Source organism: Pomacea canaliculata, linkage group LG5 (genome assembly GCF_003073045.1).
Source record: "Pomacea canaliculata isolate SZHN2017 linkage group LG5, ASM307304v1, whole genome shotgun sequence".
Lineage (NCBI taxonomy): Eukaryota > Metazoa > Mollusca > Gastropoda > Architaenioglossa > Ampullariidae > Pomacea > Pomacea canaliculata.
In genome coordinates this window covers 17,573,297-17,600,011 of record NC_037594.1, presented here as the reverse complement: position 1 = coordinate 17,600,011, position 26,715 = coordinate 17,573,297, and the positions used below count along the sequence as shown (strand labels likewise).

The 26,715-nt window shown below is 43.2% G+C and overlaps 1 protein-coding gene across 8 annotated transcripts in view; it reads right to left on the bottom strand.

Annotated features, from left to right (window-relative positions):
- LOC112563592 (Kv channel-interacting protein 4-like) overlaps positions 1-26,715 on the bottom strand; it is a 195,201-nt gene that overhangs the window by 117,045 nt on the left and 51,441 nt on the right. The window lies entirely within an intron of this gene.

Genomic DNA, 26,715 nt, shown 5'->3' with positions numbered 1-26,715 from the left:
ATCTGCACAGCCATACAGAGGAGGGAGAGTGACTGGAAATTCCGAGTTGCCAGAAGCATTGAGAGATGCAAATAGAGTCGACGGGTTGGAAGGGGGGGGGGGCGAGAGAGAGAGAGAGCTGGTGTGCACATGGATACGATGATATGCTTTGCTTCTATTGCATCGCGATCGTCGGGACCCAGTGTCAGCAGAAAGATCAGGACGCAGCAGGCGACAAAATCACGTGATCGCCCGCACCCTCATCCAGCTGTGCAGAAAACCTCGGTGTTTCGCTTCTGCGCGCATCAGTTCAATAACTTTTTTTTAAAAAGCGTTGTCGTGTGTTCCAAGCACCGGCAAGTCAGGGTGACTTCCTGGGTGGAGCAACACGTCAAGCCCGGATGGCCAGGGTCATTAGTTAAGGGTGGGAGCGCTGATAAGAAAAAAACAGTGTGGTTTAGTTCTATTCTTTAGTGCGCAACACGAATGCCATGCTGCTTTGTTTCCAGATAAAGCTGACTGATAACGTGACAACGTGTGACAGCCATCTTGCCGCTTGGAATGTCATAAATAAAACAGCATGGAACATGAACACCTACCTATCGGTTCTGAAATCAAAGAACTCAAGCAAGGAAAATAAGCGTTGACAATTGACTGAAGAATACGTAAGTACAGTAGCTGAGCATCCAAGAAAAGGTCTACGTGACACCGGAAGTGACAAAGCGCCGCACGCGATTGGACAATCACAGACAATCACAAAACCAACCGACTTGTTCTCGGTATTCACAACGTACTCGTTGCATGGCTTTTTACGCATGCATGCGTGGGACACGATCGTCACAGTGCAGACACATATATAAGAACTCTTTTAATTGCTGGAAGGGTTCGCGACAGCGTGCGTGACGGCCGGTGCCTTGTGACGCATACTTCACGCGCTGCCACTGGTAGGCGAGGTCTGGGATTGTGACGCACGTGCCGGCATCGAAATGAAGTGAGACACGAGCAAATGTTAGTGTATGACTGAGCCACCCTGAAGCACCGGGGTGCGAATGGCACCCGGACTATGGCGAGACCCTGCACGGTAATTCAGATAACACCTCGATAAGTCTCGGGGAGCGGGAATGTGCGAGAAAGTGAGGTAGAGTGTGAAAGGATAACTTATGTTTGGTTCAAGCTTAGGTAACAGAGAACGAGGGAGGAAAACAGACAGTTAATAAATGTTATCTTGGAGAGAGACGAGAGCTCCTGCAGAGTCTGTGTGTGTGTGGAAATGTATGTGATGATAATTATAATTGTGATGGACTCTCATGCACCATCCACCCGGTGTACGAATCTTTTCTATATATCAATTGTCTTGCTTGTGTATGGTAATCTTTCCCATGTAATTATCCTTATGTTCTTATTTACAAATGGCTTTACTACAAGAGTAAAATTTCAGTGTTGTATTAGAAATGAATCATCATCATCATCATCATCATCATCATCATCATCATTACAACTACCACCACTGTGTCAGCGATCTGTGTGCTTGACAACAATCTAATATTCGATTTAAGAGTCAGCGTGTTATTGACAACCGTCAGCCTGTTTAAAACCAGTTCTTTGAATAAAGTGTGTTGTCAGTCATCGTGACAATACAACTGTCAATTAACACACAAAAGCTCTCATAATCTCTCTCTCTCTCTCTCTCTCTCTCTGATTATGGAGAGTACAAGTCTGTAAAAGAATAAAACAAAAAGTCGTTCAAAAGAGAAGAGACAGGAATGTGAAATGGCATCATGGCAGGAAAGCTACAAGAGACGGTTCGTCGCGTTTCAAAGTTTCCCCTGCCCCCTAAAAAAGGAGAGCATCATCAGCACCAGACCGGAAGCTTCTGTGAAGTCTCCATCGGCTCTAGAAGGTAGCTTCCTGCAGATTGAGCTTCTGATGTATCCCACGCCATCGCCGCTGGCGCCTGGGGGTCATGACCCCAGCCATCACCACCAAGCCTGCTCTTATGCCCTCTTCTCTCTCTCTCCGTCGTGGCGTTAATAACACCCACCTCCTCTTCACCTGCATGCGTCATTGTTTACCTGGGGAGTAGCAGGCTGACCCAACTATTTCTGTGGACTACAGACCACATTATGAGGGTGTCGTCTACAAAAATATTCAGCGTCTCGGAAGCTCTTCCCTTTCTGTTATCTTTCTCCTCTCTTACTGGCTCGCTTTTCAAACCACACAAAGGGACTCCATGTCACCGGCTCATAACGACTATAAATAAAGTGCTGCTAATAGATTTCTTCTCCTAGGATAGAAAACATCAAGTTCCAGAACGTTTCGAACAAAAACAAAAACAAAGAGAAAACAATTCTCAACTGGCGCATTTGAATAATCTTGTTTTACGGTACACCCATGAATTCGATACATAAGAAAATGTCAGGAGGGCCATTTCTCATCTTATGTTTTGTGCGAAGATGTGCATCTTAGCCTTGAATAAATGGCATTAAAATTCTGGTGCTAGCAGTGTTTCTTGCTGGTTTAAAAATTCTTTTTAAAAAGTTTTTTGTCCATTACATTTGTATTGAAAACGCTTCTTTGGTAAACACGCTGTAAACAATGTAGGTACGTATACAAATGTAAACAAACATTACAAACAGTTTCTTTGACTTGCTTTCATGGAAAGAACTATTGAGAAAGAAGTTTGCAGTATGAACACAACTAGCCAATCCTGTGGCCGGTCTCTCTGTGACGACATCAAGCTTGCCAGTTGTAGATGTTCTTTACATGGTCATTAGATTACACATGTCAGAAACATAACAAGCATGAGGAAGGCACATCGACCATCGGGCTTATTGACAAATGGACAGAGAGAGAGAGATGGGCAGGGAGAGTGAGAGAGGGACAGAGAAGCCGAGACAAGAAGTAGAAGGGATGAGTTCATATGACGGACTGGCAAGAATGCAACGCAATCATGCAGACAGACAACCGCAATCAAGAGCTCGATAAGTAGTCGAGATTCTCAAACTGAACAAACCCAGTGACAGCTGTACAAGTTCCTTGTACCTGGTAATGAACATCACCACGACAATAAAAACTAATTTCTTTTATCGACGGCATTTCTATCACACATCAGAACTTTGTCCTTGATGAAGAAGAGTCAAGTTGCCAAGGAAACAGGTCCTACATGCATCATTGTAAAAAAACTTATCCATTCATCTCTTTTTTTCTTATTATTTTATTCTCAAAGTATTTCCGATTATAGTCATCGGGTCATAATTAATATAAACTAACAAGTATCTTCAAGTATCAGTAGCTGACAAATTATCCCCAAATCGTTCAAAAAGTTAGCTGCTTACGTCAGAAAAATTCCCCTGTTTCAGTTGGACGACACATGCGTACAAAGAACGAGCAGTTTAACCGACAGGTAGACGTTAGTCACGCAGCTACCGGCGCACTAGGTCACCCCTGACCTCTCCTGAGCCTTAAACAGCGGGAGCTGCACAGAAAAGGTTCAGACAGAGAAAGTAAAAAGGATGGATTATATATTTTATAAGCGTGCACGTGCGAGCAGCTATTATATGGAGGCGAGGGAGAGCGGCCGGGTGCGAGTGCGCATGCGTGGAGCACCTCGTGCAGTCGTGCATGGCCGCTCATGTGCGCAGGCGCGCGAGTGCGACACGCCCAAGACACTCGGGAATTTGGTGGAGATAAGAAAATAAGTCGACATCAGCTGGTGCGAGGCTGGGGTAACCTAATATCACACATCAACTCCTGGCGATTTCGGCTTGTTTTTTTCATTGTTTATTCCTTCGTTTTCTTCTTTTCATGTTTTCCATCATTTTATGTTCGACTTCTGTCCTTTGGTTTGTTTCCTGTTTGTTTCCTTGTTTTTTTCCCTTTCTTTCCATCTTTTGGTCGTCTTCTGTTTGTGTTTGCTTTTTCTGTTATCTTCTGTTCCTGCGCTGTTCCTCATCTCTTTGACTTTTGTTCGTCTCCATGTTCTTTTATTTGTTTTCTTGTTAGTCTTTTTTATCCTTGTTTTCATGTCTGTTTGTCTGTTGTTCGTTTCCTGCTATTCTCTTCCTCTTCTGATCATCTTCTGTTTGACTGTTCGTTTCCTGCTTTTTTCACAGTCTGTTTTTGTTCTTCTGACATTGCCTTCCCCTCCCCTTCACTGTGTGTGTGTGTGAGAGGGATGTACAGCGGAGAGTGGATCACAGAATCCAGCCAATATGTCTGACAGGGAAACAGGTAGTCTGTAGGTCTGTATCTATAAAAGCCTCTGTCTATATATCTATATTTACATATCTTGTAGTGCGAAAGAAAGTCATACAGTTTGCTTTTTTATATTTATTTTTCTTAAAAAAGGAGGTTGGCATTAACTGGTGAGTGTGGGTAAGATAAGTAAAACCACCTGAGTGTTGTTTTGATGTCCAATGGCTGTGAGGATGTTTTCTCTTGTAGGATGTTGTGATTCTCCATATGTGGTGTATGGTGTATACTGTATAGCAGCGGTTCTCAACCTTTTACATGTGGCGACCCCCCTGACGAACACCGGTACGTCCGCGACCCCCTTAGCCAGCTAGGTGGGAAGAGCGGGGGGGGGGAGCTTTAGCTAACCTCGAACGCCGCGTCGAGGAAATCAATGCAATTCAACAACGGAAGAACAAAGTTCGTATCTGCAAGAAGTATAACTGTTAATGAAATTTTACTAAAGCTAATAAATATTATTTTATTGGACACTCACTTTGATTAATGAGAAGGTTGAGCCTGCTTGCTGTTGCATAGAGAAGCGAACCTGGGTGCGATGTTCGTACCCACTGATATTCGCAGCTCAGCCTCTGCGTCCACACGATTTCTGTATTTCGACTTCAGTGCTGCCAATGCTGAAAATCCTTGCTCACACATATATGAAGTTGAAAATGGCAGCAGAACTTTCATTGCTTTCTCAGAAAAGAGAGGATATTCACCGTTGATGCTAATCCAGAATGTTGGCACTGGTGTTGTTTGGAAGACCATTTTCAGGGATTGGTCACTCGAAAGGTCGATGAGCTGCTCTTCTTCTTGCGTGGACAACCCGCTTGTGCTAGGATCAGCCAGAAATGGATTACGAATCCAATCGTATTTAGTCACATCAATTTCAGCCAGGGCCGCCGAGAGCCAGCCCGGGCCCCGGGACAGACGACCTCTCCGGGCCCCTTGTACTTGTAATCGTAAATTATTTTCTCAGTATATAATGTATGTTTACAATTCGAATCTCAATATCTACACTTCATTCAGTAACGAAATATAGACTGCAAACATAAGGACAAGTGCACTAGGATCTACATCACTACTTGAACATAAAGTTGTTTACATGCGAGTGGTTAGTAAATGAGGACAAATGATGTTAAAGGATCAGACTTGTAGCACTCCGCTCCACAGACCCCCCCTTTAGTAAGGACTGTTACGTCAGCAGCGATGTCAAAACCTCGACAGATTAGAACAACTGCTAGAGGTATCACACAGCCTTTTGTTCTAAGTGCTGCGAGTTTGTACTAAGCTCACTGACGTGCAAGGAAATGTTCTATATGTAAGTGATTTATACTTCTACATGTAAAGAGGAAGAAGTAAATGCCTAAACAAGTCTTCATCGAGTGTCGTTAATAACCTCATTAAAAAAGTGTTTGCTGCGACGAACAGCAGAGCACATCAGTTATCATTTTTATCAACTTGCATAACAAACACGCAGCACTATCGAAAGTCCTTCCTATATTATTCCTTTAGCAAAACCGCACGCGCGCGCGCACACACACACACACACACACAATAACTACACACACGCATGCTGTTACACGTAAACAAATATCTGAACTGAACTGTCGCCTTCAGACTCTTTAAAGCAGAAATTTTGAATTCATCCAACTTTTTACGAAGCATAAACTCGGTCGACTTCAACGCCATCAGTCACTAGCCGTTAAATACGGTGTTGGTTTTTAGAAGACAAAGCAACTGTTTTAAAGACTAGTTAGATAGTAAGTCTAATACTTTTAATATTTAAGGAGATTAGAAAGGTTTTGTAAAAATGACAGAAAAATAGAAATGTTTAGCATATTTTAGCTGAATCGTAACAGTTGATAGAACAAAGTTATACAGTACTAAATATTGTCATTTTACCTGCTGACTAAAAACTTTATGAGCTTTTTCTCACAAACTTCATTATTGTCAGTCAATTTGAGACGCTAGTCACTCTCATTGACACTGATGTTCCTGCCTTGTCAAATGCTATTTTGCCAATAAACTCGATTATTATATACTGTATGGTAGTGTTACGATGTAGCGGTAACTTGGCTCGTTTTCAAGATCTGAAAATTGCGGTGTCACACCTTTTCCTGTACAAAGTCACTTCAGTCATCCGTTGAACAGAGGATAGAACATGTATACAACGGCTCACATTGTAATATTTCTCAGTATTATTTTCAATGTTCAACACAACTCAACGTTATAACCACATAATCAGCGGACTGCCACACAGGCTACTTACATTCTTCTTACCAACTCACACAGAGTACTACTAAAAACTCAGAAAAAATTGAATAACGACCACCTAGGTCTACCCAGCTTTTTATAGATTCCTTCTATAAAATGCTAAAAAATACAAAATAAAAAAATATTTAAAATATATAAAAATTAAGACGCAGTACGCCCTGACCTTGACATCGCCACTTCGCAAGGCCCGTCAAACTAAGAAATACTCAATTTCGTAACGGTATGTGTGCGACATCGCAGTTAGGGCGGATGGAACATAGCACGCACACAGGGGAGGTGGAGGCTGGCAATCGTGGGTGGTCGGGTGGTCGCTGGCAGGCTAGCGGCTCGTGACAGCCACGTGACAGAGGGAGAGGCGGATATGGAGGGACGTGTCGACACTAGCGACAGGATGCAAGGTGCGCGGATGTGGTTGGGAGGGGGTGGAGGCATGAAGAGGCGAGGGGGAGAATCGGAGAGGAGACAGCTAGCGCCAGCGACGATTCTTGAGAGCAAAGGTAACTGACAAGTAACTTGATCTCGGCAACATAAAGCCGTTTGTACGAACCTCGCTACTATGCACTTTTGCTCGGTCCCGGTAGGTGGCATAGTAGCGAGATTTGACTGTATAACAGCATCATATATGACAGCTCCTGAAAGACAACTAGCGCACAATAAGAAAGATTCCGAGGTGGCTTTGGGGGACGGATGATGGGTAGATAGTATCTCCTTTTTAACCGGGGGCTTTTGTCGGCGAAGAGCAAAAGAAGGGTCGGAGGCCGATGTGTTATTACAGGGCGATGCTGGTACATCGCGGGAGGTCGTGCGATCGTCCCACACCTTTAGTTACAGTAGTCAGAGTCCTCCCCTTTCCGGTGACATAACTGTCCTCACCTACCTTTATTCCGGGCCATCCACCCACCGTGCGAACACTGTCCTCTACACTTAAATTACCTTTCTCATGCTAACCTCCTCTTTATCCATCCTCCTCCAGCTCCAAACTTCCCGCTACAGAACCACCGTGATCAATTTATAAACCTAATATTTGGCTGGGACGGCAGTTTTTAAAAATGTTTTGCAATAATGTGTTCTATTTTGCTGGCTGCGATAGTATTACAGGATAAAATAGTCTCATTGTATCAAGGATCTACTGTGTGACTAATGTAGTTGTTTTTTGGTGATGGGAGATACGTTAAAAAAAGTCTCAGTGTTGCTTAGTTAACTACGAAAAAAAGCAGCCTTTGATGTCTCTCGCTTTACAGGTTGCAGCGCCAGGGGCGGGCCCCCACCATGTCGGTTCACAGAGTGGCACACATCAGTAACATACCTTGCCTGATCCCACTGTTAATTCCGACTTTGCTTGCAGGGCCCGCCCTCCTCCAACGCCACCCTTCCCCTTAGTGGCACCTGTAGCCAGCAATCTCATGGCAACGAACGTTCTTCAGGGCGGTTCACACGCGATAAAATCTTTGGTGTCAGCGGCCGTCACCTCTTGGCTTGTCCAGGGAGAATATGATACCCGCTGACTATACTTCTCACGAGCAGGCCCCAGCCACCCCGAAATTGTATTCTACAGACTTGAAACTTCACTTCTGCATGTGTAATGCTTGGGTGTTCTGTCGTTAGACCTGCAAGAAGTTTCTTTAAAAGAAAAAGAAAAGGAGAAGAAGAAAAAAAAATCTCCTGACCAAGGCCGGGCCCACCTTGACAGCCGCGGGCCCGGGTACACCCAGACCCCCTGTCCCCCCTCTCGTCAGGCCTGATTTCAGCGAAATAATGCTGAAAACCTTTCTTGCAGTCACGCTTAGATGGGCAATAATTACATTCTTCACCTGATCAAGATTCAAGTTAACGTCAGCCTTGCACTTACACAAGCACGGAAAAACATATCAAAATATTTTCTTGGATTATCTTTTGCGTCCACAACGAAATTTTTCGGACGAAAGCATTCATCTTGTCAGTTGTTTGTAATATGGTGGTGTCCTTCCTTGCATAGAAGTATTCAAAACGTTCAGCTTCTCAAATATGTCCGATAATATGCCATTAGCAGCAAGCCATCGGTCGTCTCTTAAGCAGGTCAGCCTTGTTGAAAGAGTTCTCCTTCAGAAACACCACAATCTTCCCGCAATTCAAAGACTCTTTGCGAGAGCTTTTCCACGCAACAACCACTTTGATTCGCAGTAATAGAGCAAGGTGTCATAGTCGGCTCCCATGTCTTGACATATCAGAGAAAACAGGTCCGAGACCTGGCAGAACTGTTCTTTACAAAGTTCACCATTTTTATGACATCTGTTAGCACTGTGTTCAACTCCAAACTCAAATTTTGGAAGCTAGAACTTCACGGTGGATCATGCAGTGAGTCCAAACTACGTCTGGAGCAACCTTTTTAATAAGAATTGCAACCCTTGTTTCTTTCCAGCCATTGCAGGGGCGCCATCTGTGCACAAGCCGACGCAGGAACTCCAGGAAATGCCTTCGTCCTTAAGGAAGTCACGACAATCCAAAAAAAATCTTGGGCTGTTGCCTCTGCGTTCAATTTTCTTGCAAAATAAAAAGTCTTCCAGAAGATTTATTTCCCACACGTAACGAATGTAAGCAATCAAATGTGAGTTCACCTGCAGTGTCAGTAGCTTCATCTAACTGCAAAGCAAAAATTTGGCTTTTTATATGACTGATCAACTGATCAGACAGGTCTTCAGATATCTCAGTTATTCTTCGGCGAACTGTGTCATTTGACAAAGGAACTCTGGCTTGCAGTTGGCGTAGCAAGCATCTTCTCCATATCATGTCCGTACAATGTCATTTGCTGCAGGCAGTATTAAACAATGACCTCCGATCGTATGTGCTTTTTTTGTTTTGAGCAATGCGATAGGAAACTTGATACGAAGCATCAAAGCTTTCTATGAATTGATGGTATGTGAGACAAATGTTTTTTTGTCTCTTTGTATTCTTAGCAATTTTCGTTCAAAAAATTGAGAGGTTTACAAGCTAACTCCGCATGCCGAGTTTCCAAATGGCGCCGTAGTTTGCTTGGCTTCAACTCTCTGGAGCTAATATTGCGAGGCCAAACAACACACTGTGGCCGTTCTTTTACCATCAACAATAATGTTTGTAAAACAGTTTTCAAAGTATTCATTGTCATACTTTCCTTATTTCGTAGCAGGCCTTTCTGTTTTCATCGGCTCCAGCACCCAAAACTTGCACTATCGCTCGTTTCTTCACTTTTTCTTTTACAAAAAACCACCACAATCAGTTCCTTTTCCGCAGCACAACTTATCCATGGCTATCTCTTCAGGACAAACACGTGTACTTGCATCCAAAATTTGGATTAAAACAGCTGTCTTTATCCAGTCGCAGCGCATTGTCTGGTCATGGCCTTCTGTCAGGGACCTATAGAGTACTAGGAGTGAGCACGTGCGAATGAAAGGGGTGTGAATGAATGGACGTTCCTGAATGCCTGCTTTTAGATGTTTAAAAAAAAGAGAGTGTGACTGGAGAGGGAGATGGGAGTCAGCGATGAGAGATTGGGGAAGAGAGAGGGCAAAAGGTGAAGAGGAGGGAGATTGGAGGCTTAATTGTTGAGAGGGGGATTGTGTTTTGAGTTTTGGAAGTGAGAAAGATCACTGCATGCCGAGACAGTGTACTTGAGATAGGGAGAGAGCGATTTGGTAAGTTTGAGCCCCGCACCACTCGGTTACACAATGTAAACTAATTTCACAAAAATACCAGTATAAGAAACTTTTTTTAAAAAATGACCACCTTCGCGACCCCCTTGTAGGCACGTCGCGACCCCCCAGGGGGTCGCGCCCCACAGGTTGAGAACCGCTGCTGTATAGGGTAATGGTGTATGAGCACTGTGAGTGAGAGAGAGAGAGTAGTTATATTTACAAATGCTGTGTTTTGAAGTGTACTTATATTTATTGTAAAGTGTCTTGGTACATGTTTGTATCTAGACGCTGAGAATCCCTGGTCTTCACATTATTACAGCAGTTTTAAGATGTGTAGTTCTTTTGATAGATGCTCACACTCTTGCTGAAGCTTTGCTGTTAAAGAAATAAAGAATCCATCATTCTCTGACATCTACTAAAATGCCTGTTACACTTTCATTCTGCAATTTTTCTCACTCAGTTTATGTGTACAAAATCCATGACTTGTAAACAGAGGTTCAGTACCATTCCTCCACTTACTGTTGTTCTGATGTAAGACAACGATGATAGTTATTTACTGCTGTATATCTTACTTACCTGTACTATCGAGAGTTTATGTTGTTAATGATGATGGCTGCGGTAGTTCTCATTTCCCTTGAAGTGGACCGCAGCTTCTCAATACAAAGTTGTGTGTCTGTGTGTGTGTGTGATGGCTGACGGCGCTGCACGGCGCGTGCTGCAGGTGTGGAGGCGCCGGTCCCACGTGATGTTTTTCACACCTCGCCCCACAGACCCACGGCCTTTGTTTAGGCGCCGCCTGTAAGTGAGATGCGCTTCGTCACACGGGAACAGGTGTCTGGCTTGAAAGACGCCGCTTGGTTTACACGCTAACACAAACACATCGGTGTTTCCGCCGTCAGTAAACCGAAAGATGGATGCGTTTTCATCCACCTCACAGTTGTGAGCTACCTGCGCAGGTAAATGAGTCTATGGGTTGATGGGTGGGGGAGGGTGTTATCGCAGCAAAGTTGCGGGCCCTGTAAAGTAGCGCCAGATTAATTGAAGGAAAAAATATTTAAACACAGGACACTAGATATTATCTTCTTACCTAGGAAGAAAGTAGGAGGAAACAGAGAAAGAGACAGATGGAGGGACAAAAAGTGCAAGAAGAAGAAATGATGAGGTTGCGAGCAAAGCAAGAGAGAAGCTGACTGTTGGATAAGCACCCTAGGTAGTGTATGTGTGTGGTCACAATGTCCATCTTTGCTGGATGTTGCTGTGCGACACGTGTCGCTGAGTAGAATACATACTGAGCTTACTGCACGCCGGTAGACAACGAACATCGTCCTCTCACTTCCGACCAGAGAAGATATCTTTGATCCGACTGTCAAAGGGTTAGATGTGTGTTAAAGGGAGGGAATCCAGAGCACCTTGTTAGCTCAAGGTAACTCAGTGAAACACTTTGCGCAGTTTTCATGCTTTTTAAGGCCCTTACTGAACTATTTATTAGTTAATGTGCCAAAATAATAGAATGAGTGATAGATCTAAGGAAAGCACTTTGTTGTAAAAAAAAAAAAAAGTATTTTGTCTCATTTTCAAATGGAGTTCTGGGACCTGAACGCTGAAGACAAGCAGAGAGACGTTTATAGAGTGGTGACCCGGTAGTGACCTGCCTTCAGAGAGAGTTTAGCGGCTTTGGGAGACCTCAGAGCCTTCTGTACCTACAGTGTAACATGCGAACACTATTATCCATTGAATGGAAATGTTTATGATCTGACTTTCCTTTGTGCCTTCAGGCAAAGTCCGCCGATTCATGTGTTGTACCCTCCGTCCCAGTGTTTTTTCTGTGCACGTGGCATCTATTTACAGGGCTGCTTTCTTCGCTGTGATGTAGCCTGAGCTGCTGGCTCGGCGTAAAACATCAATTTCCTCCCCTCCTCCCTTCTTTCGCACTGTGGATTACCTCCCCTCCTCCATTCTTTCGCACGGTGGATTACCTCCCCTTCTCCCTTCCGTCACACAGTGGATTACCTCCCGCGTCATCGGAACGACGTTAGATCGCACTCCACAGTAAGCTTATTGCCAGTGTTAAACTAATGTTATAGGCATAGAAGTGTCACTGATGATAATCACTTTGAGGGTTCATTTCCGGTGCGACGCAGTTCTATCGCCATTTGAAACCCTTGTCAAAACTCTGACATCGACATCGAATTCTCGTAAACATTGTAATATTACCTGACTAGAGGTGCGTGGGTGTCTGTAATTATTGAGTCCTCTTAATATGTTGACTGTTGAACCAGTTAAGCCTTTAAGCCTTTTGCTTGGAGGATATTAACATGTTCACAAGACGAGGGTATGGCTGCAGTATGTTACCACGTGAGCGTTGTGTGTCTTACATATTGATAGAATCATTTGTTTAATACATCTCCTCTCTCAGTAATATCAGCAAAATACACCCCATCTTTCTCCAATAGCCGTCCCCTCCAAACACACACAAACACAAAATGGAAAAATAATCCGAAACTGCAAACAAAAATAAGAAAGAAAAATACAAACATAAGATTGCTTAGACTCGTTCTTGCGAGGAAATAATTTTGTTCCACTTAGGACATGCAGTTGGAAAGACAAAGGTTAATCTGGTGAGAATTAATTGATTCGTTCCCCTTAACCTTACGAAAGTTTTGTTCAGATGAATGATAAAAGCATGATTTAATTGCACTCCACCCAGACAATAAACAGCCTCATATGCTTTGGTATTACAAATAGCTAATCAAACATTTCTTTACAATCGCGCGTGGAGCTTGATCGCAATGCCACCGCCCATCCCGCTGACCCCGCCCAGCGACCCATGACCTCAAACATGCCATACCTTTTTTTCTGAAACGGAACAAATAAGCTGTAACTACTGATTATTAACAGAAATCATTGCACTCGGGTACAGAGACGACATACTCAAACAGCTTATTGGAGAAATGTCTGCTTTAGAATGATTTGTTGTTGTTGTTGTTGTTGTTGTTGTTGTTGTTGTTGTTGTTGTTGTTGTTGTTGTTGTTGTTGCTGCCACGTTTAGTTGACGCCCTGCCCCAGCTGTAGTCTACCTCACTGAAGCATACAAACAGGAGGGGTGGGTTAGCCGGGTGTATGGATGTGTATGTTGCTGAGAACTGGGTTAGTGTGTGTGTGTGCTGTCTAGTTTCTAATATTGTGTTTGCTTTGTGTTTGTCAATGTTGCTTGCTGGTCCGCCTGCCTCCTGGACAGCGGCGTGTTCGTACACCAGCCTGAGTAATGTGTGTAGACATGTTTATATGTGTAGTGTAGATATGTGTGTAGTGTAGATATTACATGTGTAGACATCTTTATATGGATAGTGTAGATGTTTATGTGTAAATATGAGTGTAAATAAGAGTGTGTACATGATTGTGTGTGAGGGCGATATATATATATACTTAGCTGTCTAACGTGTATATGCATACACATGATACATAGCTTAAGTATCCATTAGACTATATTTGTGTACATGCTCTGGATGATTATGTAAACAAATTTGTTGTGACAAGCTCAGTCTTCGCCAGTGCGACCACGCAGAACAGATTCCATTTCACATTCTGCATAATATTTTATCCCCAGGGTGGGTTTTCCAACTCTCTGACCGAAAGGTTGAAAAAAAGCTGCAATTTCTTATCGAAACACATGATATTTTTACAATGTGTTTTCCTGGGGAGAAGCTAATGGGAGGGGGAGTAAAGTCCCGGCATTCACTACCAGTATACCCCTGTTACCCTCCCTCTCTTTTGTTTGTTAACTTTTATTACTCAACTGTTTTGTTTAATATTTTGAGGTAAGAGAGTCTCAAAGTGGTGATCTACATCTTGTCTGCATCTGCCTTTCACCTGCATGATGTATCTACACGTGCACCTTGTACGTCACTAGAAATGGCCGCTCAAACTGTCGCAACCCTTGAAAAACACAACGATTTCACCTGTTTAGAAACAGTAGAAACTTTCGTATACCGCTAGTGAGCTCTGGACGAGGCAAACAAAAAGCAAAAGCAGACATTGCTTGTTTGAGCAAAGCATCAGAAGGAAACAGGAAACAGCAAGCATGGAAAGGTCTGCTGACTGGCGGCATGATGTCTTTAATCCCCGGATTGTGACCCCCGTTAGAGAGCGGTTAGTGACGTCATCAGCATGCAAGCCCCAGTCGATGACTAGGAAGGTCAGCCTCATGCAACATTAATAACTCGGCAAATGGCGAGCCAGTGATAACCTTACTCCATTATTTTTTCTGCTGACAGACGAAGTTTCTTTAGAATCCTGAAAGGTGCTGCAGGCGATACTGAAAGCAAACGTATGATAATACTGATAATACTGATAATACCCGTATGTGCTTAAAATGCGATTTCTGTTTTGCAAATAAAAATTCATGGAGGCAGCTATTTGTCGGACTCGTAAAAACATGGAACACGGATACAGACTCTGAAGCATGGGTGGTCTATGGATGTAGAGACAACAGAAAGCATTTACCAATGTCAAGAAAGAGAAATGAGAAACAAAGACAAAACGAGGAAAAAAAGAAAGAAAAATAAAGGAAAATAAATAAAGATGGAAAGGGTATGGTAAGGCAAGACAAGGTAAGATAGGGTGCGACAGAAGATAGAAGGAAGGCGTTCCAGCGAAAGGTATAAAAGTAATTCAGAAGTGAAATCACGCAAAGTTAAAAGAGAAGGAAGCAAAGATAAAAATCACAGGACCTTTAGACGTTTAGAGAGACCTTCAGTGAATTCCAGATTTAGTGGGGTGCAAATACTATCTACCCCAAATCTGTGAAAACCTCTTTCTTGCCACACACCTTTACAAACATCACTGTGAACGTAGAGAAGTCAAACTGTGATGCTACATCTTTACACAGATACTTTTAATATACATATGATCCAAGCTCTGGCATGGGCTGTAGCCTTGACAACGTATCCATGTACAATCCTGACGTCAGCGGTGTTTGGAGATTTGGAGAAAGTAGTAGTTTGCATTTAGTGTTTTCCAGTTAATAGAGAAGTGCACGTAGACTTTTAGAAATACTCTATAAAATCAATGACAAAAACTAGATGACAAAAAGTGGATTATATTATAAAACTGCAGTAAATTACTAAAACTGCATTACCAAAGCAGAAGTGCCCAAAGCGCACTAAAGTCTCATTGTGTCGACAAATATCTTGACAATATATTGAACACACTTGGACTTAGTATGTTGACTAAATTTCCAACGTCCTTAACGTTCTCCCCAAAACCATTGGTTCACATCGGACCTTCACACACATCTTTACAAAAATATTTGACGGCTTTTCTCTCTCTCACATACAAAGAAAAGCTAAACTGCAACCAAGTTTCCTCTCGTCATTCTTTAAACTAACCCAAGGCGTTGCGTTTGTCACCCGGGGTCGATCACACTTGACACCGCTGACACCAGAAATAACTGCACGCGCCGCCGTGCATACTATTGACCTCTGCCCTTCGTGATGTAAAGGACATATCAAAAGCCGTGGCAAGCTCAAAGGACACGCCAGGTCGTGCTGTAACCCCATCCGGCATGGAGACAGAAGCAGCCAAATGCATATTTTAACGCGTGCCTTACCGCCAAGTCGGAGGTGAGGATGGGGGACGCCAGACATGACATGCGATGGCCAGTCAACTACAAGGTCTCAGAATCAGATTCAAAGCAATTCTTCAAAACTGTATTTTAATACAACAATCAATCAAAATGAAAAGCGTTTATTGCAAGGTGTCGATTAACTGGAGCATGTCAATGTGTTCTTGGTGTTAACGATCCGTTCTCGGTGTTAAGCGAATTTCGTTCAAGCATTTTCTGGTAAAAGTACAATAAAAGTGAAGAAAAGAGCTGTGTCATGATAGCTACGTCACAGACAGACCTAAAAATGTCTTCTCAACGAAGGAAGACCCTGTGCCCCCCTTTTCAGCTAGTTTTGAAAGCGAGCATGTGTATGAAGGAAGGAAGAAAAAAGGAGGACAGTCTCTCATCATTCGTCTGCTGTTGGCACTTTGGATGAGGTTGTGTTACGAACACGTGCAAGTGTTTTCACAGCTGCTTTCTTCCCTTCAGGGGTTCCTGCTCAGCAATCTTACCGACAGCGGTTCACAAACAATTGTTTCTTTTAAGTTCATTGTCATTCTGCCCAGCAGCATTCGCCAGTGAGCTTTTCTCGTTTTTTTAAAAATCTGAAGCTGTTTAAGTGAAGTTCGTATAACATAATAAATAATTTCATATTATCTTTCTTTACGCTTTGCTGACGCTCTCTTAGTAAGTACATCCATGACGTGTTCACCTGTAGACTCACGATATGAGCGTACGTCACTCACGTTCCGTTCTTCTCTGAGATGGCACTTCAGTAATATCACGTGATTACACTGGGGTCACTATGACCAGCTGATAAACGATGATTACGCCACAGCAGGAACGTCGATGCTAATCCGTTCCATGTTTATTTTTGGAATAGCTTCGGTCTGCCATCCCCACCCGATACAACAGCAAATCGACGACGGGGGCAACTGCGCACGTCTGGAACCAAGGCACGTGACTGCAACGGTTGGCTTGGCCCAGAAACTGTAGCTTCATGAATCACACTTCACAGTAGGGATTTATATTCTGTGTGTGTGTGTGTTAAAAGTTGGCGAGATAGTTCCTAAGACCTAATTTCTTAGAGGTTATCGTGATCGCCGCCGAGACTGACGTCAGTGTAATGTTGCTAATATCAAGTTGCCTTCACACATCGATGTCGTCAGATACAAAATACATAAACCTAGATAGGAAACTTGGCATCCCTTGAAACAACCATGCCAACCGACATTTTCAAAACAGGAAAACTGTAGGCAGAGAACCTTTTATAAATTTACAACTACTACTACTACTAACAACAACAACAACAAAGTTTTCTTTTATCATCTCATTTCAGCTTGTCCCCAAGTTTCGCCTCTCTGCCCAAATTAAAGAGAAAGAGAGAAGAAACAACCAAATACTTTTTAAAAATAAAATCCATCCTTGCTCAAGGCATCTCTTAATTTAGAAACTCTCCGGCGGGCACTGACTTCCTCCTGCGCATGTGCATGTTGGTGAATCAACACATGGCCACCTGGTGCCATCGAGTTGCCGATGATCAGTGAGGGCAAAACAAAAGGCCGGACACAAAGCCCGCAGGCGTCTGATCGATTTTTTTTTTTTCAAAAACGAAGCTTTAGGTCCGGTCCATCCCCCGGGTCTCCCATAGTCCCCCTTGGTGAGCTGATGTGATGAAGGGATGCGGTACGCCGTGACGTCACATCTGCTTGATGACGTCTGGTGCAGGCAGCTGCAGCCTCGCGTGTCACCTAGCTGCAACCGCTTAACTGCCTCATGATACTAGAGATAAGGACAGAGGGACAGGAAGACCAGGCTATCTCAACTAGTTGCTATGCAACGTGTCATCCGGGGTCCTGATGACCCGTCGAGACGACATCACTTGTGACGTCACAAGTGAACCTTGGTCAGCGCTGTGGATGGTCCTCGCCGACGTGTCACGTGATAACAATGGAAACGTGTAGCGGACTGTGACTGACATTTCTGGCAGCTACATGTGTCAGCTAAAGCTATCGTTCATCTGGAACAAAACGCACGTTTGGGTCGAAGATGTCTGGAGTCGTTATTTTATTTTTATGTCAGAAATGCAACGGAACTAATAGTTGGTCTCATGAACAGATCATGCAAGGGGCCATGTACGCGCCAGCACGCACACGCACTCATACACACACTCATACACACGCGCGCGCACGCACACACGCACAAACAGAAAAGCTATGAATTCCCCAGATCCCTGACTCACAACAAACATCTCGCGAGTAGATGGCCTTGATGCAAGTATGAAAGCATGCATGTTATCTTCAAAGCGCGAAAATAAAACTCTCCACGAAGTGATAATGAGAATAAAAAGAGAACTAATTGTGTCCTATGGATGTCGAATTAAGAACTAGCCGGTGACCTGACGCCATTAACCCACAGCGAGACGATCTGTGCAAGTGGAGAGCTTGACCGCCACCATCCACAATTACCGAGCTGCACAGCTGTGAGTTCTGGCTCCTCCACCTCCTCATTACTAGAAACAGCACTTCCCTTGTGCACAGTAATCTTCTCCAATTAGGTTTTCTGTCTCTGTTAATTACATAACAGCTTTCTTTAGCGACATGTCTAATCAGCCCGACACGAGTTCTGGTTTAGAGTGATTTTTTTTTTTAGTTTTGGACTCCTCCCCCTCTCCTTTTCGCCTCCGCCCTCCATATTTCAACGATAAGTAAATACATTGGGTAATAAAAAGCTCGGATTGTTTAGGTCTGTAATTACCACCGTGGTTATCGCACCTGTTGAACGCGCGTTTGTGCACTCAGCTGGTGCATGCATGCGTCGGCCTGATTGTGTGGACCAGCCGCTGTCACTAGAAATGAGTAAAAGAGTGAATTAGAGGTGGGATGGGTGGGGGATGTGGGTGGAGGACATAGGAATGTGAACATTAATTGTATGGACCCCAGACTGTCAGATCCAAGCTGGACATGTTATGTGTTGTTCTTAATAAGAAGGAAAGGACTTACATTTCCAAAAGTCTCAGTGACCAATGTAGTCTGTAAATGTGGAAAGAAAAATATCTGAACTGGCGAGAATAAAGAATGATAGTAGCCATACTTTTATAGTAGCTATATTTATAGTCTCTCTCAACACAGAAAATCCAGAAAGATGTAGGCTGTGGTTTTTTTTTTAAATGTTTCTCTGGATATTCTTTTTCCGTTCAAAAATGTCAGAACTGACTTCAAGTAAAGGAATGAAATCCTACTTCGGACAGCTAGATACGAAATTCCTACGCCGAGCAAATTTGATAGAGTTCCTTATCAGAGAAACAGAAAATAGACAGGGAGAGAGTGAATTGACTTTATTCAGTGCAGGCCAGGGCCCATAACTGAAGGACTGTTTGCACTCGTCACTCTATGACGTCACCGGATATATATTTTAGCTACATGTACAGCAGCAGCCTGTTCCCCCAACCACCTCACCCACCCCTCTTTCCCATGACAACCGTGCGGCAGCTTGCAAACACTGAATAAGGGGCAGTTACCAAGAATTGTTCTCGCAAATATAATGCAAGGGAAAGAATCCTATTTTCATTTCCCTAATACAGCCAGAGTTCTCTAACCTGCATGAAAACCAAACCAAAACAAAAAAATTTAATAAATAAAAGACGACCGAGGAGGTAATTCACACAGGACACGCCTCGTCTTCTCTGGTGTCTATTTGTGCAGCTAATGATTTATCTTAATTAAACGTGGTCGTGTCATAAATAAAATTTGTTTCTAATATTCATAAAGAAAGTTCTTTTCTTTCTGGCTTAAACAGTTCCTGGTATCAATTTGAAAATAAATAAGGTATAAATGTAGCAAAATATGCAGCTTAATTTTTTCCCTCAGTTCTTAGCTAAAGTGAAAAATGAAAAGAATAACATAATGACTTTATAAAACACCTTTCTCCAGCACTAAAACAGGGCTCAAATCGCTTCACACTCAGACACACGTGCACATCTTTATAGGGTAGGCATCAAATGTACCCCATGCACCTCATACATGAATATGCACACAACAGGCATATACAGGGTGGAGAAAACAGGAGTACCTGGAGAAAACCACCGACATTCAGCCTTATAAACAGGTGTCACACTCAGAGCCGAGATTCGAACTCCACGACTCATAATTCTCCCTGTGGTAGGGAGAGACACCTTAGCCCAGAAGCCAGTCCCCCTCCCCCCCAAAAAAAGAAAAGAAAAAAAAGAAAAAAAGAATGTTAAGGAGAATAAACTATGCACCCTGATCCCAGGGAAAGTTGTTCGGTGTTTTACTTCTCACGTGCGCGAGCGTATGCATGCAGTTGGAACTCAGTCTGTCGTCTGGAGTGCATGACTGACAGCTGCAGTGGTTCTGTTATCTTTTTCCTCGGGTATCTTCGCTCATCTTTCTTTCATTGCCTTCGATGAGGTGCAGGACAGCCTTATTGACGGGGCCTAGTGAGTGTGGGCTGAACAGGGTGAGTGTCAATAGAGTCGGCGCAGACTGAAAGGTCACACCAGTGTAGGGAGGCTCGCATGCCCACACCTGACGTCTGCACAAACATACACCTGACAGCTTGCAAGATGGTAGCAGTTACAAGATTGTCGTACCGCTGAAACTGTTTATTTTGTAAATATCAACATCCCTGCTGTCATTTTGGGCAGAACAGGAAACATCACACAAGGAAGAAAAGAAGGGAGAAATATTTGGTAGATGCGAGGAGATGTATTCGCAGCACGCACTGGTGAAAGAGAACAAGGACAATAGCATCTTTAACATGGTTCTTCTGTATTCTTCCTGTCTGCCGCTGTGGTGCGTCTGGTGCAAGTGGCAGTAGATAGCGGTGTGCATGAAAATACTGACTTGCTCTTAGAAAATCTATTGCTTCCCTATGCTCCTCGAGTAGTAACAAGGACTAAACTAAACTAACTTAGAAAAGCATGATGTGTTGGAAGATCTATCAAAAAGAAAACAGATGGACGTGCCACACGAAAGAAAAAACAAATGAACATGTACACACATCAAGTTAAATATGTGGACTGAACTCTATACACCGTAGCATTGAAAAACACGGTAAAAAAGCTTTTATAGTATATATACTGCCGGGCGGGCCAGCGGGCGGGCCGGTCAGACACAGGAGGCGGGCCGCATACGGCCCGCGGGCCGCCCCTTGACCAGGTCTGGTCTATAGTGTAGGTTCAAGTTATTTTATATTACGTTATTATTATATTTCTTTAAACATTTAAGCATAGTATTAAAGTATCTGAAGTCTTTTCTATTACTGAATTTATTAAATGAAATTATTTAAATTATGGGAAGTATAATACTATATCATAAATTACAGCAATCTGTTATTGCGTAAATCTGAATAAAAATACTACCTTATTCTTCTAAATATATTTGTTTTATGTCTATATATATACATCTTGTGTAACAGTAAATACTGCGTGTAAGGTACACTACTATGTTTCTTCACCATTTATAGTCCTGAGCCTACAGCCTACACACTTTATCCACCTCTATCTATCTCAGGGTGGCTGGCTGTCCGTGGAATAGTCCTAGTTGCTGCCTCGGCATAAAAGACCAATTCACCCCGGCCCCTATCTCTGTCCCTTAGTATAAAGTGATAGACTAAGGAGGTAATGCGGCTTTGGTGAACCAGTAATTTTGTTCACATGGACTACCAGTAAACTACCCGACGGAGTACACGTGGGCCGCCCGCACCTGTAGCCTCCTCCAGTGTCAACATTCGCTCTCAACTTCACCTGTGTGTCCGTGCACCTTGTCGCTCGTGCAAACATGTTGCTACTGCCTTTCCACTGTCGGCGAGGACTGTTTTCGCGAAAGCTCCAAAATAGACAAGACACTGGCATGTGATGAATGGCTGTGTTTATGCACAAGATATACATAACCTTATCTCTCGATACGAGTCCGTCTGCACGGGCTACCCTAAAGCCTTTTGCATACACCGGGTAGCTCGGCCCCCAGATACAAGCAGTGATCAGGTAGTGTTTACAATGACGTGTTTAAGTCCTTAAGGGTCCTGGTGCTTACACTGCCTTGATCACTGTGATGTAAGAGAGAGAACAGATGGAGGGAAAGATTTGTGGTCTGGAGTTACAGTTCATCTCGTGTGGAGGACTTCATACCCTTTTCTCAACCCTCCCGTTCTCCCCAACCCTCTCCCTAACTCCTGACATAACAACCACCCGTCCACTGCACGGTCGGTTATCTAAAGGTGACCAGAGCCCACGTGACCCAGGTTTTTCGGTTCGCGATGCGTCGGTGTGTTAGGTGGTGTGGGGAAGGGGTAGAGATGGCACATCGTTGAGGCTAAACCAGGGAATCTTCGGTGCAGACTGGTAAAATGGCACCTTCGCTGGATATTCGTTTCTTCACATTTCAAGATGGGAGGATATGATGGGTTTCATTTAATAAGAAAGTATTTCTGCCTAGAAGGTGTGGGAGAGGACGCAGGTACAAAACTTTCGGCCTGTCCCGTGAGAAACATGTCACACACAAAAAGTGTTCCCTGAAATGAGATCTGAACCCTGGACAAGCGAGTGGCCTACCGATGCGCTAATAAACGCCCGTCTCCTAACTTTTTTAGACTGGTTAAAGTTGGTTCAACAGGATAAATGCTTTCTCCTGGAGGTGAGTTTGGTTGGTAGGGAAAATAATTTCCGAAAGGGCAGGTCACCGGAATGTCTGAAGAAAATTCTCGATGGCCAGCCATGTGGACTGCATGAATACTATGAATCGAGCGACTTCGGGAAGATTTTGCTGAAGCATTAATTCGGGTGAGTATCCTTTTGCATGTGCTAATGTGCTGACCAGAAAAAATAAATAAAACAGAAAGAGGTTAGCGCGTTTCGTAAAGGTTAGTCCCCTTGAGAGCTAATAAATATTTCATTTAATTTGTTTCCAGCACTGGGCCTGTGGAGATAACAACTACAAAAATAGAAGACAAACGTAACCGAAGACAAAAAAAGAGAAATGTAACATTACATTAAAAAGAATAAACACTGGGGGAAAGCACTCGTGGTTAGTCTGTGCCAGTGGCATTGTAATTAGCGGTCCATGTATCAATATTTGATCGAAACTTGTCTGTAGCGAGGGGGCGGACAGCTTCAGATGCACACAGGAGGAGACAAGTCTCGACTCATCACACAAACAGTTTGACGACACACGCGAGGTCCAAGAAAAGACAACTTCCATTAATGTGAAGGTTGTTCGTTGTTCTTTTGTCTTTTTCCTGTCATCGTCACTTGTCGTCTGTGTCTGCGCAGTGATTGTTTACCCATCAAAGGTTCTGCTGACAGCATCTCTCTCTGACTATGGTCTCCTCTATTTGTGACCCCCTATTGCAGATGAGTGGTTTCCAGTGGAATGAAAATAGAATCTATGTCCAGTTAGTTGTCCATACGGGTGCTAATGTCCACACAGTTTCCCAAAGTCTTTGATTTTTCGAGTAGCGTTTGGAAGGGGAGAGGAGGAGGCGGCTGTTCCTACACTTTATCTACACTACACCAAAAGTAAGCATCCATACCCCGAGTTCTTAAAAAACAAGGAAGTAGTTCAATAAACACATTTTCTAGTATAGTGACAGTTTGGATAATTTAGAAAACAGTAAGCCGTTTAAAATTGTCAGTCGGAAAAAGAGCCATTTATCACAGTTCTTTCAGGATTTTTTTTATTATTGTTTTTGGTGTGTGTATGTTTTTCAGAATCTACTTTTGAAGTTCTGTCCTATTCTATGCCTTACTTTCTTATAAGATATCTATTTAATAGGTTAGTCTGTCAATCCATTAACCAAACAGTCGATAAGACTGAAGATGTTACTGGAGATGTCAGCGAGGACCAGCTCAGTTCCAGCATTAGGGTCTTAGGACCACTCACAATTGCCAGCTTACCACCACGAGTTCAAGTGGTCCTGCTCCTGACAATACGTGGATCGTGTGGCCTGACCAAGCAGACCCTGGAGACCAGTCCTCTGGCTGATGTCCAGTACCTTAAGCTATTCCATGAAATTGTACACCATCCACAGAAAACGAGACACTTGCGGACTTAGGAGAGAAATATGAGTACAGCAGCTCTCGAGCTACCGTTGCCTCTTCTCCAACATCACCAGATGGCGTTTAAATGGTGCAACATGTCAATAAAATGTCAATTAATGGCATTGCTAAAGATCGCAGTTAATTCTTACATTGGGTTCTTTTACCGGCATATCTAGTGGGCGACGTCCAGTCGTGTAACTGGCAGTAAAATGTTTAGGGTTTTTTTCTAACATGGAGCTTGAGAGCGCCTTTGTTTAATTTCCTGCAATATTCCTGTTGCCACCTGCCCCATGACTTAATTTAGCTGGAGGATCATTTCCACGATGTTGTGCAACATGCCGACAGACTCCAGGTCCTGGTTCAATGTAGGTTAGTGGCTGTCAGCACCAGGTGTGCTCTGTCTCTCTCTGTGGGTCTGGTGTGAGGTGGGTGCGATAACCACAGACCGAGAGATGATAAAGTGAGCAGACAAACAGGTAAAATAGCAAAATGTTTCTTACGCTCATAACCTTCTTATAACTCTGCTACAAGATTAGGTGTATTTTCACCTGTTTACATCCGCTGGTTTGCTGTATGAATTCGCGAGTGTTTTGCTGTAGTCAATCTTCGTTGTTTGCTGCTAAAGCCTAAATGTTTCGCTGTACAAACCTGGATGGTTTGCTGTCCTAACTCTTGACCGTTAGAATAATAACAACATCGTCGTTGAGCTACATGAATGTTGAATGCAGGGAGAGCTGACATGCAAACGTTTACCAATCTGTGACTTTAACGATTAATCACTCAACCGCTAACATGAAGGGTTACTATAGTAGGTACTATAGCGTGTATGCACGTTAGGAACACAAGTGTTTATTGTACCAAGTATTCAAATGTCCTACACTAAACATGAATCTTGATATTTATCTCTTCTGGCATCTCTGGATTTGGGTGACGTGGTCGGTTGGTTGAAGGCAACTTCATTTTTTTCTGTAATGGAGACCAAAAGTAATTGCTTTATCACTGAAGCGAGCTGTTTAACACAATTCCTACAGGCAGGAAATTTAACGGAAGATGACAGGAAATTCTTCCCGAGGGATAAAAACCTACTTCCATCTTGGCGATCTCATGGAATACGGTTTCGATTTTTTTTTTTCGGTTTTGTTTTTTTATTTTATTTTATTTATTTATTTTTTTTTTTTTGGGGGGGGGGCGGATCCGAGAGTTGACTGATTAGAACACTGGCGTCTGAACCCAAAGACGCACCGGTTCGATACCCGTAATCCGCAGGGCACTTCTTCCAGTGAACCCAGCTGTCGGGAATGGGTACTTGACTCCGTAGAGGGCTGTGGAGGGCAAAGCAGTGAGGGAGCGGAGATGGGCATCGATCTCCTACAAACTCTGGTCCAGAGAAAAGTGAGTCTCTAACACCTCACTTCCCTACGATTTAAACAAGAGGTCAGGGAATTACCTTTACTATTTTTTACTTTACCTTTACACTTTTGTGGGCTTGTCTTTGTTTCTCCCTCCTAAATACTTTTAGGATCATTTTATTTTTTTGATACTGATGGGCTGTTGCGAGTGTGTGTGTGTGTGTGAGTGGGGAGATTGATGATATCACGCAAGACAATCAGCCCGGTAAACAGATGCCACATGCAGATAAAGAACAGTGTGCCCGAGACGAGACCTGAACCCAGGACAGCCAACCCTCACTGTATTGACCGTTGTGCCACCGGACCGCCCTGTCTGTTCGCGGAGAGGGCGGGGTATCAAGGGAGGGAATTTCATTCTTCTTCCCTTCTATTGAGTCTGTGCGTGCGTGCGTGTGTTCTCTTGATATGTTTCTGGTGCTTGTAAAGAGTGTTTTCTAGTCGCTAATTTTGTAAACTATTGGGAGTAGAGAACAGATGATACACAGTAAAATTTACGGTTGATGAAAATGCAGGCAGCGTTTGTTCGGTGTGTTATCGACCAGTTCGTCGATGACTAAAACATACTTAACATTCTGTTATCTACAACAACGAGCAAAAATAAATGTGTTATTAATTTCGTAAAATGACGAATGGAAAATACTACAATATGCATGTGAAACCAAGAAACTTCTTATCTATCTTTATGTTGTCAACATTTGTGTTATCGGGTGACGGGTGTCTGGCAGACGAGCAAAAGCACTCCGGACACTGACATCCAATACAAGAACAAGACTTTGTTGGAGGCTGTCAGAGGTGGCAGGTCTGGACTTTGGGCTTTCCCTGTCATTCGCAGTTTTTCGTGAAGGGATAAAATTTATTTTATTTGTTGGCTTTAACAAATGTTTAGGGTTGAACTTGGTTGGTAAGCCCTTCACGTTTTCCTTCAGGCTCTCATTTTTAGTGAAAATCTATTTGTTTTATTTTCCTGAGGATCGTTCTTATTACATAAAATTTGTTATAGACTGAAAAATACAGACCTAAATGTATTTTGACAAGCAAGATGTTTCTTATCCCGATCACAATTTCGGTAGTAACGAGGGGTAAACCCATTTGTAAGTTTTCTTTTTATCTCTTTCGATCATATAACTAGAATTTGTTAAACTTAGAAGTAGGCACCTCTATTTGTGTGTGCAATGTTCAAATAATAAATAAATACCGGGGTAGTTTCACTTTCATGCTCAGTACAAACTGTTTCGATCTTGGGAAATCTTGTACATGTGAACAATGCTGAACATCGAGGTTTCCTCGCTTTGTCAACCTTCGTCAACTGCTCGGCCACACTTTTGTCTGGTTATAACGAGTCTTTACAGAAGTAGTAGGGAGCTACAGAGGAGTGATAAGCCAAGTTGAAATGCCTCTACTCCCCAAAACGAACGCATTCTGTGCGGACCACCATGTGCAATGAGACTAAATGTCCATCCAATAAGTTTGTCCACCTCTTGTGAAAAAACAGACAATCATCTCACCGAC